Raw genomic sequence first — 22072 nt, forward strand, 5'->3', positions numbered from 1 at the left:
TAAAAATTTGCATATCGATTTAAGATATTGTTTTGATTCTTAATATCGATTTCTATGCTGATTCTAAATATCGATTTTTAAGATATCAATAAGAATTTCCAAATCGATTTAAGATATTGTTTTCATTCTTAATATTGATTTCTATGCTGATTCTTAATATCTATTTTTAAGCCATCAATAGGAATCTTTATATCGATTTAAGATGTTATTCTGATTCTTAATATCAATTTTTATGTTGATTCCTAATATCGATTTAAGATATTATTTTGGTTCTTAATATCTGTTTATATGCGGATTCTTAATATCGATTTAAGATATTGTTTTGATTCTTAATATTGACTTAAGATATTGTTTTGATTCTAAATATCGATTTTTAAGATATCAATAGAAATTTTCATATCGATTTAAGATGTTTTGATTCTTAATATCGATTTAAGATATTGTTTTGATTCTAAATATCGATTTTAAGATATCAATACGAATTTCCAAATCGATTTAAGATATTGTTTTGAATCTTAATATTGATTTCTATGTTGATTCTTAATATCAATTTAAGATATTATTTTGATTCTTAATATTGATTTCTATGTTGATTCTTAATATCTATTTTTAAGCTATCAATAGGAATTTCTATATCGATTTAAGATATTGTTCTGATTCTTAATATTAATTTCTATGTTGATTCCTAATATCGATTTAAGATATTATTTTGATTCTTAATATCGATTTATATGTTGATTCTTAACATCAATTTTTATGCTATCAATACACATTTCTATATCAATTTTGTAAGATATTTTATAATCAATTTGTAGATATTGATTCCTACACTGTGGCAATCAAAAAAGCATTAGGTCTTATACGTGTTGGATATACAAAAACAAAAAATATTTTTATATAACTCCTTGGACTATAACATTGGTGTAGACTGTGACATTGTGCATTTGGTAAGTTTCTATCTATAAGATTACTGTATCTTGTACTGTGGCCCAAAATTTACTTGCTTTTACATAAACCACAGGTTGGATTTTTCAGAGATATGTTGGGTGTCGACATTGGCCCATGGAGGCTTCACGTCGCAGAGGATGCTCCTTTACAAAATAATGGCATCGATTGTGGCATCTTTGTAATAAAGTATATTGAAGCAATATATTATGGACAAGAACCAGAATTCACCACTGTATGTTGTACACTTAAACATGTTTTATTATCCTATATTATTGGTGTAAGGGTTTCTATATTAGTCTGACTTTCAGGTTTTTTTTTCTAGATGATATACCTAGATTCCGCACAGAACTATGCAAAAAATTGATGAATTTTCTAATTGCGAAAGATAGAAAACCCCAAACTGCAAGATTACCTAGAAAGCAATGAAGCACGTGAGGCCCTCAGAAGTAAGAGGAAGTCATTTTAAACGTCTACCTACTCTCAAGGATAACATGAAGAAGGTTACGTTCTACTGTTGAGAGAGAGAGAGAGAGAATAATTTTTTGTTCAACATTCAATTTTTCGAACATGACAAATTTTTTTGTACAAACATTTGTAATAGATTTTGTAGACTGTGTATACAAATTTTGTAAGACGGTATACAAAATTCACATTGATCCAAAAACTAAAATTATGCACCTGACACACATGTGTTGAATACGCAAATCACCACCTCAAGCATACAAATCACAACAATATAAATTCCGCAGGCACATGTTTCAAAATAATAATACAAATATCTTGCAAATCGACACTAGTAAACACATAACATCTTACAAATCGATATAATATTGCATAATATATTACAAATTGATTCTTAATATCGATTTGTATGCTTATTCTTAATATCGATTTCTAAGTTATCAATAGGAATTTCCCTCTCTATTTTTACGATATTTTATCATCGATTTGCAGATATTGCTTCTTAACATGATATTGATTTAAAATTTTCCCACTGAGATGACGAATGACATCATTTTTCAGTTGCCCATTGAGAACAGGACATCGATTTAAAATTTTGAACTGGCAAGGGAGAAAAGCCATAATATTTTATTTTTTGTCTGTAATAGCTATATCGCAGAGGAGAAGGATGACGAAGAGAAAGAAAAGCAAAGAAAGAATAAGGAGGAGAATGAAAACTACTCGCACTTATGAGGCAAAAGAATTTCTTCCTGCCGACCAAGCAAAATTAAATATACATGCACATCATTCTTCATGTTATCTATCATGATCATCAGTTGCATCGCACTATACTATGCATCGAGTTGTTATTTACCGTGCCAATAAAAGAAATGACTTATCGTATATGTGTGTTGCCGATAGTGATTCATGTGACAGCGATTTAATAAACAACGATTTGAATACGCAAATCACCACCGCAATCGCGCAACAATGTAAATGTCATACACACATGTTTCAATATCATAATATAAATATCTTACAAATCGACACTAGCAAACACATAATATGTTACAAATCGATATACATATCGCATAATATATTACAAATAGATACAGAAATTTAGCATAATAGCTTACAAATTGATTTAAGATATTGCTATCAATAAACATCGTGTCGATTTGTTGTTTCTTTCTCTTTTTTATCTTTTATCAGTCATTGTGTAAATCGCGATAGGACAAATCGTTTCTATTGATTTTTGTGAAATATTGTTTTGTTTGTTAATATGGATTTGTAAGATATTATGTATTTTCTAGTGTCGATTTTTGTGATATTTTTACTATAATTTTTATTGTAGAATTACAACAAAAAAATATCCATTTACAACAAAGAATTATAGAATTACAACAAAGAATTATCGATTTACAACAAAGAATTATAGAATTACAACAAAGAATTATAGAATGTTAAACATTATAACGATTTACACTAATGAAAGTTAAATGCTATAACTATTTTGTAGCTGAAGAATCCACACGTGATTCCTGTATTGCGTTGCTCACTTTTGAATTGAACTGAGTCTGTCATGAAACATAACAATATCAGACACTACATTAAGTTCAACAAGAAATGAAAACATTCTCCCAAAATTGTTACATACCAAAAGACTTGTCAAACTCATGTCATCATTCCACTCAAACAGGTCAGGAAAATTGTAGGTTCTAACGTTGTAGTGTACATCTGTAGGGTATTGATGCATGTTGAAAATTACACAAGTTAGATATTGATAAGTAGTACATAATACAATTTATATGGAAAGCAATATACTGTATTACATACATGTTCATGCGAAGGGCTTGGTTGTTTCTTAGACATTTTCTTGCCAACCAATTCTAGTACACCCTTTATCCTCCGATGACTACGATCAGAGGCAGGTTTCTTTTTTATACCCTTCGCTAGGTGAATATTTCTATCATAATCTACAATGTTTACTCCTGACTTGTTGAAGATGATGTTTACGCTTCGGCGCAACTTCTTATAAGGGTCAGGAAAAGCATGATTTTTACCTACGTTGTTCAATTTTGTTTTCTTAGATTGGTCTTCATGAGCTGCAACACACTCATGGTAAATTAACTATATTTTTTTAAGCAATTCTTTTGACACTTTTCTCATGTATACATAGGTTTCTTCATTTCTTTATGCCAAATCTACAACATGCATAAGTGACCTACATAGTTGTTGGTAACGAGAGGCTATGTGGCACTTCTCATCAACACCAGATGGATTGACATTATTTGTATCCAGCAGTTCAATCTTTGCTTGTCTTGTCCATCTTTGTATTATATATGACTCAGGTATTTCTTGTATCTTCTCTTGATTAAGTGCCTTTAATGCATGACGACATAAAATACCTTTGAATTCAAACATTTTGCATGTACATTCAATTGTTCTGTTGTCAACATTGTATGTAACATGTGATTCTTTCTTTTTTGAATGCTCTTCGCCCTCCCATACAACATGGTATTTGTGCATATTCTCATATTATATATGTTCTTCTATGTTGCAATTCATGACCTATATAACCTCCTTCTTAGTCCATTCAAATATAGTTAGTGTATACAGATCTATAGGTCGCATCAATAATTTCATGCCCAAAGCTACAGGGCGGGTGTTGAAGCATTTTACATCTTGTTTAAACTCATTCTGTCTAAGACCATCTATAAATAATTTATACTGTTCCATGAAGAGAAACATTGTTAAACATGAATACAAGGTTTTTTTTCAGTGTGGCATGCATAGATTCAGCTTTTTGTGTGCTTATCATACCTGCAAAAAAGTATTGTCTTCCATATGCCAATGCCCACTTCTCTTTGTTTGTATATAAATGATGTAACCACACAGTCTTCAAGGTCATACATCTGAATCATTTGCTCTCAAACAGACATAAAGGTAACCTCATCTATGCTTTCAAGTACACACTTTCTAAACTTTTTATCAAACCTTGTCTTCTGATTAAAAATGTGTCCTATGTTTTTTGTTGTATTTTGAAAGATATATCACAAACATAGGCCATGATGTGTATATGGTCATACATGAGACACTACAGCCGCAACCGCATGATTACCATCTGTAAGTATATCTTCAGAATGCTTCCCATTCATTGCCTGTCTAAATACTCTGAACAACCACTCAAAGGTTTTATTGGTCTGGTCATACAAAAAAGTGTCGCCTAATATGCAACTCCGTGAGTGATGGTTCACTTCAACAAACTGCGCAAATGACCACTGTTCTGTATTAATCTTCATTATCGTATAAAAAAACCCCACATCATTGAAGCATTCATAATCTATTCTTGACTTTGAATCTACCCAAAACATATTCACAGGACACCCATCTTCATCCAGTTGCATTGTACTAAAGAGATCACGATCATTGCTTGAATTCTTCTATAGGTTATAAACCAAAGAACATGTTCTTCCATTCTTAATGTTGTATGACCTCTTCCTTCTCAAGTGGTTTCTTAGATCCATAGGTGTAAATGGTATATTCTCTCAACCACCATCTATGTGCGTGCACAAATTATATGTCTTCCTTGGTGCTTTGTCGGTGCTTTAAGCTATTTTAGTAATTGCAACATATACTTTAGTTACCTTATAATGTGACCTTAACATAAGAGTCATAAATGAAGTGGCCAATTCATGGTTATGATCATTGATTAAAGTACAAACTACATATTTCTTATTCAGAAGTCTTCTTAACACCATTCTTGTTGGACAACCACATCTTGAATATAGCTTGCTCCTTGTTGGATTTTTACTTGACTTCTTCCAACCTTGCTTAGAACAAACATATGCCTTTCTCACCACGACACCCTGTGCATTTTTTGCCCAAGAATACCTTCTAACACTAAAGTCAAGTTTTAAGGCATAATCATTATAAAATTTGTATCCAACTTTCTCATTATTAAACTGCATTCCCTCTATGGGAACGGAGTCAAGTGTACTATCATGTAGATTTGAGGTGCCTACACCTTTGTCAAGTACACTGTCATGATCGTCTACCTCATTATCGAATTGCATTTTGTCTGCTGGAATATTCAAGTCAAGAGTGAATCCAATGTCGACACCCTTCTTATCATGTACATCATTAGTGCACATATTCACTTCTTGAGGTGCGTCGATAGTACGGATGTCCGTTGCTCCATGACTTTCCAATGATTGAGATACATCATCTTCACTACAACTAGTTGATATGCTCAACACTATCATGAGCAAAATATCAATTTGCGTTAGCCAGCGCATACGTTTACTATAATTTATTCAAGATGCATATAACAACGACTACCGATTAGTTAAGCAAGTCAAAGAAACAATTGAATGAATCACAGTATCAAAGCAACAACATAATAACTTACAAATTGATAATAACAAACAAAACCATATCTCGCAAATCAACACTAGAAAACACATAATATCTTACAAATCGATATACGACAATTCAGCATAATATATTACAAATTGGTATACAACAATTCAGCATAATATCCTAGAAATCAATATACAACAATTCAACATAATATATTATAAATCGATATTAACAACCAAAACAATATCTCACAAATTGACACTAGAAAACACATAATATCTTACAAATCGATATACGGCAATTCAGCATAATATATTACAAATCGATATTAACAACAAAAACAATATCTCACAAACAGACACTAGAAAACACATAATATCTTACATTATCGATATACGACAATTCAACATAATATATTACAAATCGATATTAACAAACAAAATAATATCTCACAAATTGACACTGAAAAACACATAATATCTTACAAATCGATATACAACAATTCAACATAATATATTACAAATCGATATTAACAAACAAAACAATATCTTACAAATCGATATCAACAAACAAACAATATCTCACAAATCGAAATACATGTTACTACAACCACTATTTGTGTTACATTGCATATACTGAGTGAATGGACGATACCGAATGGGGTAGAGGCCCTTGCTCGCATTTGTAACCAAGCATTCTTGTCAACAGATCCCACTGTCTTACAAATATCTTCAAGTTTCCAACCATCGAAATGATAAAATCTACCTGTAATAACAAAACAATGCCTTAATGACACTCACGACGACATGCATTCTTCAACAATAGCATGATGACATGGAAAGGTACTCACCACGCTTTAATGACACTTGTTGGAATGTTTGTGCGTCATTGTTTTTTTCCATACTGCCTAACGAAAACGAAGAAGAAGAGAAGACTGTAAAAAGAGATGGCTGATAAATCCCCCTATGACGCCCACTAATGATTGAACTAGTCATTCGATTTATAGTTATCTTCATGAGGTAGGAACGAACCCAAAAAAGTTTTCTATCTAACACAAGGCAGGAATGAGAAGGCAGTCATGTGTTGTAACACAAGCTAAAAACAAAGGCAGAATGTGCAAATCTATATACGGGGAGCGGGAGGATATTTTTGTCCAACACATATCTATCTCACAGGAGGACATTTCCGTCAAAAGCATATCTACCTTTTTTATATGTTATTTTATTATAAAGTCATCATGGGCAACATTGGCATATGAATTATCATGGGTCCCAAGATATTCCTCCATACACACAAGAACATGTGAATTTGTGTTCCGGAGAGAACACACAACACCCTTTCATTTGTCACAGACCATGCACCATGCTAACTTCTTATAATACCTCCAAGTTCCTCATGTAGTTGCCCAAGTCCTTCAGATATGTAAAAAACTAAACAGTGATAGTTTTAGCTCAAGAAGGCAAGACAATAAGTTATTTATCAGATGAAACATCCAGTTGTCTTCTGAAATCATGAAATTTATCAAGAACAAGAATAAGGAGTCCAATATTACACAACATAAACAAAAGTGTTCTCCAGGAAACGGTAAAATCGAAACCCTTGATCAATAAAACTATGATGAAAACCAATGAATGTGAAAACATTCACCAACGGAACACCAAAAATTTTATACCTGAAATTGGATGATATCAGCGACGCAAGAAAAACTGCCAGAGAGCAAATTCCCATGGGAAAGCAAGCGATATCTGAAACCCTAATTTGAGAAAAACAAACTCAAATGGATTAGAACAAATAAAATCTCCTCTTCCGAAGGCACTAATCCGGAAAACCCTAAAATATCGGCAACACCCTCACCTCTTCCGAAGGCACCTAATGAAGTCGTTCTGCACCTGAACCAGACCTGAGAAACTCAAATGGCGAGAAAGAGAGGTGAGGGTCTAGGTACAGTTAATGGCGAGAGAGAAAGAGAACCAGACTTGATTCGGCCTTCAGACACAGTGTGTCTAATAAAAATATACTTATATATAGTTGTGTCACTGAATCTTAATTTTAAAAATTGTCATATTGTACCAAGCGAATCTGCGTCTTATCCCATATCCGCATATGCAACCATGTGACATAGACTACAATAGCAACAAAATCATTAAATCTTTCAAATCATTTAGAATCACAGACATTGCTAAAGAAATGGTCCAGCATCTCAACAAATAAGTGAATGCACTCCAAGTAGACCAGCTCATTATCTGTGGTACCAACACACATCGAAAAGAACAATCCAACGTATCATTTGTAGATAACCTTGTGTGTGTGAAACTGCATATATCAGAAGAAGAAAAAATCGCTTGATAAAACAACATTTATAGACCAATTAAAAGAAAACAAGAAAGCAATTTTATAAGAAATAGAGCCAAAAAATCTCCCCCTCTGCACATATAAATATGTTCACAACCAAACCACAATTCATCCAAATACCATACTGCACTTTAGATAATGCTAACAAAACCTTAGAAAAAAATTGATTCATCCAGGTAATGAAAGGAGTTTATCAACGAACATGTCTAAGGAGTTTATCAACAAACATGTCTAATGAAAGAAATGAATTTTTGCTAAGAACATCGCATGATAATTCTAACACATATTCAAAAATAGAAAGTACTAAAACAAAAGTAAAATAAGATTTCAATTTCAATTCCTCAAATAAATTATTTGCCTTTGGTATGGGCTGCAAAAGATTTGCCCTTGATCCAAGATTCATCAAACTAACGATGACGAATATGGGTTGGACCGCAAAGGGAGACAACTATGTGGAAATGTGACAATTCAAATATAATTTTGGAAAGATAAGATGTATTAATATTAAAAAAATATCCTCCAAAACCTGGGCATCCCCTCTACGCTTAACAATACCCTAGTCATTCTTATCATTTTGAATATACTTGCTAACCATCGAGGTCCACAAAACCATATTTGACCTTTTCAATTGATCAACCTATTTTTGTGCATTGTGAACACTGTCACATTCTGCATTCATATCAATAAGTGCACTACTCACAAAGACATGAGATTCAAATCCCCACTTCAATATATAGCTATGAATTTGTTTACCATATTCAAGGGATACTCTATTGCTACAAGCATTATAAACACTGACTTCTTCAGAGAGAGCTTACATTTGAGTCATCGCCCATGACATATCCTGCATTTGTCTCCAATTATTTAAATGAAGGCTGCTTTCTGGATTCAGATGTCTCTCACCATATGACGTCAGACTTGAACTCTCTATCCCTCAACTCTGACTATCAGGGTAGTGATACTGTTATAATCGATAATAGGACAGGTTTGCCTATCTCTCATAGTTTCTTTAATGCTGGTACTAAATTTTCTTTACGAGATATATTACATGTTCCTTAAAATAAGAATCAACGTCTATATGTTCAACGATTCACTCAAGTTTCACTCTCACTGTTGTGTTAAGGATTCAGTAATAGAAAAAGAAATACCCTGAGGAATGACCAACAATGGACTATACCACGTCCCACTCAGTCCCAATAAAACAACCTATATCAAAGAGCAAACAACTGCCTCACAATGGCACCGTCGGTTGGGCCACTTGGCATTGAGAATCGGATGTGTATGTTATACGTACCTAAAACCTTATCAAACTCATAAATTAGATTACAAGTTTGCACATCATATTTTTCTTGGTTATAGTACTAATTACCATGGATATTTATGTCTAAATCCAACCAATCGAAAGATCATTGTCTCCCACCATGTTATTTTTTATGAAAGTTATTTTCCTTTTTAATCTTGTCAACAACCTCCTTTAACCAAACCCACACCCAATGTAGAGACTTCCTTTCTCTTACCCATTACTCTCCCTCCAATTATCTCACTTGAGTCTCATGTTTCCTCACCTCCCTCTGGTATGTCGCCCATATCATCTACCCCTTCTTGTCCTTTCTCACCTCTTTCACTCCCTGTTGTGGAGTCCACCACCTCACCCAAACTTGTCCTCCTCCTTCTGCACGCACTCATCAAATGATAACACTTAAGCCAAAACTGTTCCAAGCAACCAAACACCCTCTACATATTGCTCTTCTCTCTTAACTATTCACCAACATTGAGCCTACTACTTTTAAACAAGCTCAAACCCATACTCATTGATGTGATGCTTTGCAGACCGAGTTCTCTGCCTTTCTAAAAAATAAGACTTAGACTCTTGTCCCACTTGATCCATCCCAGAATCTCATAGGATGCAAGTAGATCTATTGCATCAAATGGAAAGTCGATGGATCTCTTTAGCATTATAAAGCATGCTTGCATTGATTATTTTGAGACATTTAGCCATGTTATTAAGCATCCTACTATTCGTGCAGTTCTTTCTTTGGCTCTTGGTCAGTGTTGTCCTGTTCACCAACTTCATGTGCACAATGCATTCCTTCATGGTTCTATTCATGAGGATGTCTATATAGAACACTCGCGAGGATTTCAATATCACCACTTCCCTCATCATGTGTGTAAGCTCAATCAAGCTCTCTATGGCCTCAAGAAGGGACTCAGGCATGGTACCAGCATTTGAGTACTTCTCTTCTGAGCAATGGTTTTATTGAATCTCGGGTTAATGTTTCTCTATTTATTTTGCATAAACCTCATTTGATTGTTTATATCTTGGTATATGTTGATGATATTCTAGTCACAGGTGATGATGCATGAAATGCACATCATTTTTATACATAATTCATGAATTTTTATGTAGTTTGAAGGATTAAAACTCATGTATTGGTGTATTTAGGTATAAAGAGGTCACGGTTCAAATTTCACTTGAATCAGAGTTAAAATAAGGAAAATAAAGCATTTTTTAGGGTTTTAAATCGATTTTCGAGGCCGTTTGGATCCAGATCCGACCCAAGAGCTTAAGTTTGGATCTTGAACTGGACCCAAACCATGTAGATCCATACACCCACATGATCCAAACTGTTTTACATGAGTCTTTTCTGAAAACCCCCTTGTTATCAAGCACTTAGGTACCTAGTTGTAAATATTAACTAATTTAGCATTTAGTTAAAACTAGCTTTTGTTTTAGGTAGTTTTTAGAATTAGGTATAACCTTAGGTAGTATAAATAGCTTAGAAAAAGATGGTCTGACATTTTAGGTGTTAGAAAAATCACCCCCCTCTCTCCTCTTCTCTCTCCTCTCCTCTCTCTTTCTCTCACGCCCTTCCCCACGTGTTTCTCCTTTCTTCTTTCTTCCTTTCTCTCTTTTTGTTTTCATTTTTTTTGTTGGCTAATGGTTTTCCTGCAGGTGTTTGCAGATAAAAAAGGAGCTTCTCCTCGGTGGTGTGTCATCTACATCACCACAGAGTGGTCGTGCTCTCCCCCATCATGGATTTCTTCATCTCTTCTCCAACCTTCTCTCAATCGGCTCCCGGATGAGTGCATCGGCAAAGAGAACGTGACAGATCTCCAAAGAACATGTTGGGAGTGCCTTCCAACCCCATTAACCGCTCTTCCTCCTCCTTCTATCATCAGACATCCTTGGAGGTTTGCCTTTCTCATCTCCTTCTTCTAGACTAGATCGAGTCAACCATGGTGTGTCGAGTCATGTCGTGTTTATGTCTAGTCGTAGGTCTGACATTTTAAGGTTATGTCAGTCCAAAGCTCATCTTTTTATTGTTTAAAATTTTGTTAAGATTGATTTATTGTGTAAACAAGAATCGATTTTGAATCTGATTTATTTAACCGATTGAATTATAAACTATTGATTTCAATTAGTAAGCATTTATCGGTTGAATAATGTATATATATATATATATATTAGGTAATCAAATTTTGGTTTTTCTTATATCTTTGACAGGTCTGGGCATGATCCAGCTGCAGCTAGATCACGCCATTAGTCGTTTAATTAGGATCATTGACATTGAATAGAATAATGTTAGCCGATCTAGGGTTAGTAATTCCATTATGTTAATGTTAAGTCCATAGTTAATTTTTAAAATTAATTTGTAACATATCTCATTTTATTTTGTTTAACAGTAGGATAACAATAGGTTAATTAACTTTTAGTTTGTTTGAGTATTTGAAGTAATTGTGATTAATTAGTTAGTGTAGTAATGTATATTCGTTAATCTAGACATAGTTGATTAGGTTAGTATTAATTCTCTAGATTTTAAGTTTTAATCATATTAACTTCAAGTTTGATTTTTAATTGTACATTAACAGTAGGATAATGCTAGGAAATCAGGTATTATGTGATTGATTTAATTAGAATAAATCTAATTAGTAGATTAGCTTAACATGGGTCGATACTTCCAAAAATTTCGAGTAGCATAGTTCTATTATAATTTTTTTAGTGTGTTTTAAATGTCATTTGAGCATATACGGTTAGGGTAGTTAACTAGATATAATATAGCATATTTTAATTAGGTAATCATTCCTTAGGCTATCATATCAATTTTTGTTTTTAGTAAGTGTTGACTTTCATTTATGGTTTTCAAAAATCGTGTCTTGTAATTTAGGAAAGTTTTTGAATGCTTTGTTTAGCTTTAGGTAAATTGTATAGGTTTAATTGGGGTCAGCTAATCTAGACTTAGGTTAATGTATGTTAGTATAATTGGTCTGTGGGGTTAGCATAAATATTTTTGTAAATTTGTCTTAAATGTGTGTTGACTTTTCTATAGGGTTTTCAAAAATCATATATTGTCATTTAGGCAAGTCTTTGATTCTTTTGTTCAGCTCTTAGGTAGGTTAGATATTTTAAATTAGTAGGTTGACATTTCTTTTAAACCATCACATCATTAGGTTATATAAACACCCTAAATTTTCCACCTTCATTCACAAGCCCTTTCCTTTTGCCACTGGGACCTGCTCCTCTCTGCAGCCTTCAGAGAACCAGCTGGTTGATATTTGAGTCAGGGTTGTTCATAGCTCGAATTTTATAATAGATTTCAATACTTCATCTTGCAATCAAGATTTAATATCTATTTTGGCTTGATTTCAATCAACAATTCTCGCCTTGCGAACAGAAATGTTTAAATCTTTATCTCTGCCAGGGGTTCGGGATTTCAAATCCCTCATCCAAGGTTTGCCTTCTACATCTCATTGCATATTATTCCATACCATCTCACATCATTGCATATCACTGCATGCATTTGGCATATAATCTCATATCATTTCATGGCATTGCACGTCATTGCATGGCATCTTCGAGATCCAACACTCTTGTTTTTCAAAATATTCAATCCAGATTCGATTTTAAAACTTCTATTTCGAAATCAATTTCAAAAACCTGAGTTTTTAGATCAATATTTGCCTTTTGTTAACCCCCAAGATCTTATTTCAAAATATTCTCTTTACAAAATTATTTGGATTTATTTTAAACTCAATTTTAACTGATCTCAATTCTTGGATAAGACCCATCTAGGTGGTGTCGCTTCCCGATTCCTTCATTCTTCAAATTTCTCAAATTTTCAAAGTCCTAGTTGAATCAGGATTCTATCTTTTTACATTTTAAACCTTTTTCAAAATTCTATTTTAGTTTTAAATCAGAGGTAGCCTTACCCCTTGTCCATTTCTGTCATTTTGGATAAAATCTCAGAGTCTCAGTCGGATTAGGACTCTTTTTCAGAGTCCCAGTCGAATCAGGACTCTATATTTTACTGTTATTTCTACCTATTTTTTAGAAAACCTTTTAAAATCTTTCATTTTGACCCAAAATTTTAGAGTTTCAGTCGGTTTAGGACTCTTCTTTAGAGTTTCAGTCAGATTAGGACACTATCTTTCGTTGCTATATTCACCTATTTTTGAGAAAATCTTCTAAAATCTTTCGAAAGAAGTCAAAAACTCAGAGTTTTAGTTGAACCAGGACTCTATTCAAAGAGTCCCAGTTGGATTAGGACTCTAACCCTGACTTCAATTTTGAGAGAATCTTTCAAAAATCTCTTCATTTATCTTTTCAGAAACCAAATTTCAAAATTGTTACAATTTTATCACAGAGTTTCAAAATTTTGGGACTCTATCATAGAGTTCCAATTGATCAGGACTCTGATCCAGGTCTTGTATTTTGCTCATTTTCATCAGTTTAAGAGCAGACCTTTCAAAATCTTGTTGTTTTTCTTCAAGAACCTCTAAAAATAAAGAGTTTCAAAATTTTAAGACTTTGTCCCAGATTCCTAATCGAATTAGGACTCTATCCTGATTTCATTTTCTTGTTTCATTTCTACTTGTTTTCAAAAGTCCTTTTAAAATCTCATCATTTGCTTCCCGAAAAACCAAAAAGTCTTAGAGTTCTAGACGAATTAGGACTCTTTTTTAGAATCCTAGTCAGATCAGGACTCTGAACCTGACTTTAATTTCTATCTTAGTTTCACCTGTTTTCTAAAACCCTCTCATTTGATTTCTCAGAAAACTAAAAACTTTACGAGTTTTAGTCGAATTAGGACTCTGTCCCAGAATCCCAGTTAGATCAAGACTCTAATTCTGATTTTAGTTTTCACCTTGTTTTCATCTATTTTTGCAAAAAAAACTTCTAAAACCTCCTTGTTTGTTCAAAATTCTGAGAGTTTTAGTCGAATTAGGATTCTGTTTCAGTGTCCCAGTTGGATCAGGACTCTAATTCTGATTTCAGTTTTCATCTTGTTTTCACCTATTTTTGCGAAAAGATCTCAAAATCTTCTTGTCTGTTTTCAGAAAAATCAAAATTTCTAGAGTTCTAGTCGAATTAGGACTCTATTTCAGAGTTCTGATTGGATATAGACTCTATTCTGATTTCTGTTTTGACTCCCATTTTTACTTGTTTTTAAAAAATATTTTTGCCTGTTTTTCAAAGAAAATCCAATTTTGTAGAGCTTTAGTCAACTTAAGATTCTATTTCAAGAGTTTTAGTTGGACTAGGACTCTGACCCTACATTTTTTAGCTCATTTTATCATATTCTGAGAAAACCTTTTAAAACTCCTTTATTTATCTTTCAAAAAATGCCAAAATTCTAGAGTTTTAGTCAAATTAGGACTCTGTCCTCAGAGTTCCAGTCGGGTCAAAACTCTATTCTAATTTCACTGCTTATCTCTATTTTCACTGGTTTTTGAGAATTCTTTTATCTATTTTTCAGAAAAACCAAAAAAATCTAGAGTTTTAATCTGATCAGGACTCTGTCTCAAAGTCCTAGTCCGATCAGGACTCTATCTTGATTATTGTTTCTACCTCCATTTTCATTTTCTCCATTTGTTTTTCCAAAAATTAGTCTATTTTGCAGAGTTCTAGTTAATTCACGTCTCTATTTCAGAGTTTTAGTTGAGTTAGGACTCTGACTGCATTTTCTTACTTATTTTTGCCAGTTTTGATAAAATCTTTCAAAAACTTCTTTGTTTGGCTTTCAAAAACCTAAATCTCAGAGTCTTAGTGAGTTTAGGACTCTGGTCTAGAGTTTCAGTATGCTTAGGACTCTATTTTTAAAACTTCTGATTTTCATTCAATGATTTTAACTCTGTTTTAAAACCATTTTTTATCTTTATTCTAACTTTTTTAAAACCCTGATGTGGGGCCTACTCAGTCGGCACCATGTCTGGAGGAGTCCCGATCCATTTAGAACTCTGATGGATTCAAAATTTTTAGTTTCAAATCCAATTTCCTTTTAACCTCTTTTTAAATCCCTTATTTTCCAGTTTTAAAATCGTTTTGAAAATCAAGTGGGGCCCACTCTGGGTGGCACCACATTTGAAAGAGTCAAGGTTAGATTAGGGTTAGTCAGTGTCCTAATTAGGTTAGGAGTTTGAAAAGGTCCAAATTGATTTTAAAACTTTATTTTTCTTTATTATTTTCAGAACACATTTTAACTTTTAAATTCAAGTCTTTAAAAAACTAAATGTGGGCCCATAGGGGTTGGTGCCACATTTGGATTAGTCTAGAGTTTAATTAGGACTTAGGTAGGTTAGCTAGAGTTCCACCTAGGTTAAGAGTTTCCAAAAAATCTCCCCCCCCCCCCCCCCCAATGTAGTCTATCCAAGCAAATTAAGAAAAGTCAAACAAGTCACTCATTAATAGCCTCTAAAATTTTTTATTTAAAGAGACCAAAGGGGGGGTCAACCCCTAGGCTTTCTCTCTCCCTTTCTTACACTCTCTCTCTCTTCTCCAGCAGCTTTCCCTCCTCCATTGTTGTAGCAACATCCAAGGTGAGTTTTTCTTAGCTTACTTTAATAGTTTCATTATTATTTTTTACTTTTTTCCATGGATTTCACCATTGTCGCCCATAGATTATGATATTCGAGCTTGCCTTCATCCAAGAACCATAAAATTGATTCAAGAAAGCCATCTAATTCTCTTCTAGAGCATTTTCCATGATTCCAATCCATTTAAATAGTTGGAAATACCATTTTTTATATTTAAGCCCATTAAAAGATGAGATACGCCCATTAAATGGGTCGAATCTCTCTTTTCGAGGGCTAAATCAAATCCAACAGTGTATTCCCTATTTTTTTTTATTTTTTTATCATATTAATATTTATTTTACTTATTCAAGCATCAAATTCAATTTTGTTGTGTTATTTTCATATTTTCTTCATTATTTTTCATATTTGGATTAGGGTTTTTAGTGTTTTATCGAATATCCATGTGTTTTGATCTCAGGCACACAGAAATCCCATTATTTCATGATTAAGTTTTCATAAAAAAAAATACAATTTTTTTAGAGTTGGTTCAGGATTTGTCAGTGACTTTCCATAAAAAATTGGATTGTTTTGGGTTCCAAAACTCTATCAAAAAAATAGAACACTGAATCTTATTTTTTAAACCGTAAAATCGCTATTGGAATTTGGAAACAATTTGCAGAGGCGATATCTCCCTTGTCAGAGATTCGATTGATGATCCGTAAGTTACAATGGTTTTTTCTTGATGTCTAATATTTACTGTAAATTTTTCATATTTTTATGCATCAGTTTGCTATTTTTCCCTTGTCAGAAAGCATAATCAGTTTTTTAGAGCTTGTTATACCTTATTCAAACCCTAGATTGACTTATGTCAATCGTATCTCCCTAACCAAAGATTTGATTGATGATCCGTAAAATGGAAAATCTTATTTTGTGTATTTGATGTTCAGTGCTAAAATTTTATAATTTTTAAATATGATTTGATATATTTTCCTGTACCCGAAACTGGCTTACTTATTTCAACTTGATATATATTCCTCGGAATTTAGCATATATTGTCGAAATGATATCTCCCTAACTGAAGATGATTTTTCTGATCTGTAAAATAGGAAATCTCTATTTTTATGTCTATTACTTTTTTGTAAAATTTTATGAATTTACATGGTGATTTGTTACCTAATTCAATTCTAACACTGTGATAGGTACGTGCCCACGGAAAAAATTACATATTTTAGGGTTTTTATTTAATTTTTATATTAAAATAATATAAAAAATATATTTTTTGATTAAAGTTTAATTTTAAGGTTATCAAAACTATCCATGTCAATTTTTGTTAATTTTTTAGTTCATTTGATATGTTATTTGATTAAATCATGAAAATAGGGTGCCTGCGAAGTCTCGATTCGAATAAAATACTATTAAAATTTGCTCTTTTATGATATTTCAAATTTTTATGCATGTTTTTCATATTTTTAGGGTTTGATCATATTTATAATCATGCTAGGGTGTTTTACACATGATTTTATGTTTATTTGAGCCCTAAATCCAAAATTTTATAAAAATCTTTTTCGAAAACCCTGATTTCAAGGCCATAGACTTGTTTTTAGGGGCATTTTTGTCATTTTTCTCTAAATTTTAAATTTTAAAGTTGTTTATTTTTATTATTTCTTCAATTTTACATCATATTTTCTTATATTTATCTCAGGAAAATATAGAAAAGAGCTTATATCTAGATAAATCTAGTAATTTCCATATATTATTGGATAAATTCAGAAAAGCCGACATATCTTCACTAATAAGTTTTTTAGTTTTGCAGGGCTATTCAAGACTGTATTTATTTTTATTTTTCTTTATTTAAATTCAATTAGTGATGTAAATTATAATTATAAATTTGGAATAAGAGTATAAATTCCTGCTTAGATTAGGGTTTGCATGTGCATATAGTTTAATTTTTTAATAAATGTTATTTGTGTGATGGATGATGATTCATGCATATTCGAATTCACCATAGTCTACATGAATGGTATGTGCACTAGCTTCTAGGGAGTTAATAAACTCGATTAAGTTTGTATTTATGGTCATAGTCAAAATACGAGCAAAATCCAGATTTATCATCTTCTTTTAACTCACAATCAGCCTACACTCTTAGGCTATTTTAAAAAACCATTGCATATTTCAAAGTTTTCTAAATATTTTTCTCCTTTTAGAATTAAATGATTAGATTCAATCCATATATGTTTCCATAGTTAGGGATATGAGGAAAATCTATTTTATTGAAATTCTATAAGGCACACAAAAATTCCTTTTTCAAATAATTTTATCAAAAGTTCTTCAGAAAAAGTTTTCTCAAATTGCATTCATTCATTCATCTAGGTTAGATTACATCATGAAAGGATTTTCATAGGGCCACACGCCCATCCCTTCTGATATATTTTCCAAATTCATCTCAGGAAAATCAATTTTCTCAAAGTTATTTGAATTTCTCCAAAATTTGATTTTCTCATAAAGCTCTCCTTTTCTTCAGAAATTGATTTTTCTTTCTTCAAATTACTTCTCAAATCCTGATTCACAATTTTCAAAGCTTCTACTTTTCCAAATATTCTAAAGTATTTCAAGCATACATCATGTTTTTCAGTAAAAAATTTCTCTAAGTCATAGCACATGCCTGATTCTTTGTGCACTTAGGAAATAAAACATCAATTTAGACAATTGAAAATAACAAAGCACTTGATTGATCCTTGGTTCAATTACCCTTGGTTATGGCGCCAGGAACGGTTGAACCTCATACCGACAGACGAGTCCCATTCTTCAGAATTATCTTGCATTTTAAAACGGAGGTGAGTTATTTTTAATTTTTTTTCAAAGGTTAGTTTGACTTGCAAAAGTAAATTTTTTCAATGATAACATGTTTGGCGACCGAGATGGGACCTGTCTTCGCCTGATCAAACTAGTGTTTTGCTTTATTCAACTTGTCAAAATCATGTTCTACAATGTCAGCTCTATTTCATGTGAACCTAGGAGCCTAGAATCAAACCCAGCTCACATGGATCTCATGTAGACTTAGGCATGGTTTGGTAGAACCAATTGAGGAGGCATTATTCATGCTCACATTAGACTTAGGTCTAATACAATCCTCCTCAGTCTAGAATCTGATTGAAAATAATGTTTGCTTCTCATAAAAATTTCAAAATTCTACTTTTTTAGGTCATTAGAGCCTTATGTTTTCTTGCATGTTGATCATGTTTCAAAAACAACCCCACCTACTTTTACCTAGCCACCACGTTGCTGGGCTTTCTTCCAGAATCATAGTTCGGAACAAAGCCTCACAACTAGACCACCTATTTGGGTTGATCCCCCCTGCCATGTACCGAGGGTCATAGTCCAAAGTATATCGACAAGCGCTTAAGGATGTTGGAAAACATGAGCCTAGAACCAGAGAAATTCTTTTATGACACGTACATCAAGCCTTAGCTTAAGTATATTGTCATAGCATGATTGGACACAGATGATCTGTGCCTTAGAGTTAGGGGTTAGGGTCCTACAACTATTTCAAAATTTGTGCATCTAGAGTCAGCCTTTAGGGAATGTTGTATGTGTATACTTGTTTGTACAGGATGTGATTGAATGCACTTTGGTTATTTCCTTTTATTCTCTTTATTTTCTCATATTTTCCATAATTTTCTAAAAATACTCGATGATTTTTAAAAACCCTTATTTTCTACTTATTTTCTCATATTCTCTTTATTTCTACAAAGATCTTTTTAAACCCTGGACGATTTTTCCAAATCTCTATTTTCTTCAAAACTCCAAGTGATTTCCATCCTTCCTTTTCTCTAGATGTTGAAGTTTCAGCCTTGTTTTGATCCTGCCTGCAATTTCTTCAAAAATCGTGTGGTTTTTTTCTCAAGTCTTGTCCTTACTTCTTTATTTTTTAATTTATCCTGATGGCATCCAGTCAACTCGATTCGGTTTTTCTTGAGGGCCATATCTCTTTTGAGGTGCGGCAAGGTCACCTCGATCATCAAACTCTGAACACAGGGCCTTTCATTCCCCGGTGGTACAATTTTTGGCTCAATAACTTCTCCCGTATGTTCCCGGATGTAAACAACCTAAATTTTCATCCTCATTCACAAACACCTACCTCCCGCCACTGGGACCCACTCTCTAAACCCTTCAGGGAACCAGTTGATCAACATCTGAGCCAGGTCTATTTAGAGCCCAAATTTTGCTTCAAATTTGAATATTTTGGACTTCAATCTCCTTTTGGTTCAATTCCACAATCATCAAGTTTTGCCTTCGGATGAGAATTCTCAATTCTTTGTCTCTGTCGGGAGTTCGGGATTTCAAGTCCCTCATCCAAGGTTTACACTTCATGTATTATTGCATATCACTATATGCATTTGGCATATCGCTTCATCGCATTGCATGGCATTGTATGTCATTATATCTCATTACCCAGATCCAGAACTCCTGTTTTCAAAATATTGAATCCAAATTTGAGTTTTAATTTTTTTTTTCGAAATTAATTTCAAAACCAGGTGTTATCATCGCAAAATTTTACTTTTGCAAGTCAAACTGACCTTTGAAAAAGATTTTGAAAATAACTCGCCTTTGTTTTAAAATGCGGAATAATTCCAAAGAATGGGACTCGCCTGTTGGTACGAGGTTCAACCGTTCCTGGCGCCTTTACCAGAGGTAATCGAACCAAGGATCAAAAGTGTGCTTAGCTTTGCTCAACTTGTCTAAATTGTGTTCTATTTTCTAAATGCACAAAGAATCAGGCATGTGCTATGAATTTTCTGAAAATGCAGATTTGAAAACATGATGTTTGCTTATGAGATTTGAAATTCTTGGAAAAGATGTCACTTGGAAAATCGTGAATCATGGTGAAAGAATATTTCTGAGGAAAATGAAAATCGATTTCTAAAGAATCCAAGTGTTTTGTAAAAATGGATTTCTGAGGAATTTCAAGTAACTTTGGAAAATTTGATTTCCCCGAATTCAAATTTTGAAATTGAATATATAACTTGAAAAATCGAATTTTGAACTTTGAAAATACTTGAAATACCATTTGAAAGTTCAGAGTTTTGAGAAAATCCATTTTTGAGAAAGACTTAGAAATATTTTGAAAAAATTGATTTCTCTGGATTGGAATTGGAATTTGCAAATTGAATGAAATGAATGGATATGGATTTGAAAGACATGGCTTTGAGGAATTGAGAAAATACTTTTGAGTTTTGAAAAATGCAGTGCATTTCGAAGTTAGCCTAATAGTGTAGGCTGAATGTTGCTAATACGAAGATCACAAATCTAGGTCTCATTCGTATTCTGACTATGGCCATAAATACGAATTCCACCGAGTTTGTCAACTACCTAAGAGTTTATGCACGTGCCATTCGTGTAGACCATAGTGGATTTGTAGAAATATGCATATGAATGACAAACATAACAATTATATATCAAAGTTTAAACTATATGCAATGTAAATCCTAATCTAAGCAGAAATTGAAATTCTTATTCCAAAGTTTACATTTAATTTACATAACTAATTGAATTTAAATAAAGGCAATTAAAGCCTTGAAATATTCCTGTAAAACTAGAAAACTTGTTAGTGAAGATATGTTGGCTTTTCTAGATTTATCCAGTAATATATGAAAATTACTGGATTTTGCAAGATATTAGCCTTTTTCCATGATTCCCTGAGATAAACATAATGAAATAGAAAATAAAATTGAAGAAATATGAAAATGAGATTTGAAAATTCGAAATTGGGGTTAAAATGACCAAAATATCCCTGATAGCAAGACTATGACCTTGAAACCAGGGTTTTTCAGAAATATATTTTGTAAAAATGAGGTTTTGGAATTCAAATGAAAATAAATCAATAATAAAGTGATGTGGTATGATTGAAAATAAGAAAAGCCAAGTTAGAAATTTCAAAAATGAGGTCAAATGACCAAATTACGCCTGGTAGCAAGACTATGGCCTTGAAATCAGAGTTTTCAAAAAATATTTTGGTAAAAACTTGGGGTTTAGGGTTCAAATAAAATCAAATAGCAGTTAAATCAACCATGAAGTCTCCTATCATGATTCTAAACATGAACAAACCCTAAAAATATGAACTTATACACAAAAATTCAAAAATATCATGAAAATCATGATTTTGGCAGTGTTTCGGGAT

The sequence above is a fragment of the Nuphar pumila genome, chromosome 9, assembly GCF_984573655.1.
Source record: "Nuphar pumila chromosome 9, dmNupPumi1.hap1.1, whole genome shotgun sequence".
NCBI lineage: Eukaryota > Viridiplantae > Streptophyta > Magnoliopsida > Nymphaeales > Nymphaeaceae > Nuphar > Nuphar pumila.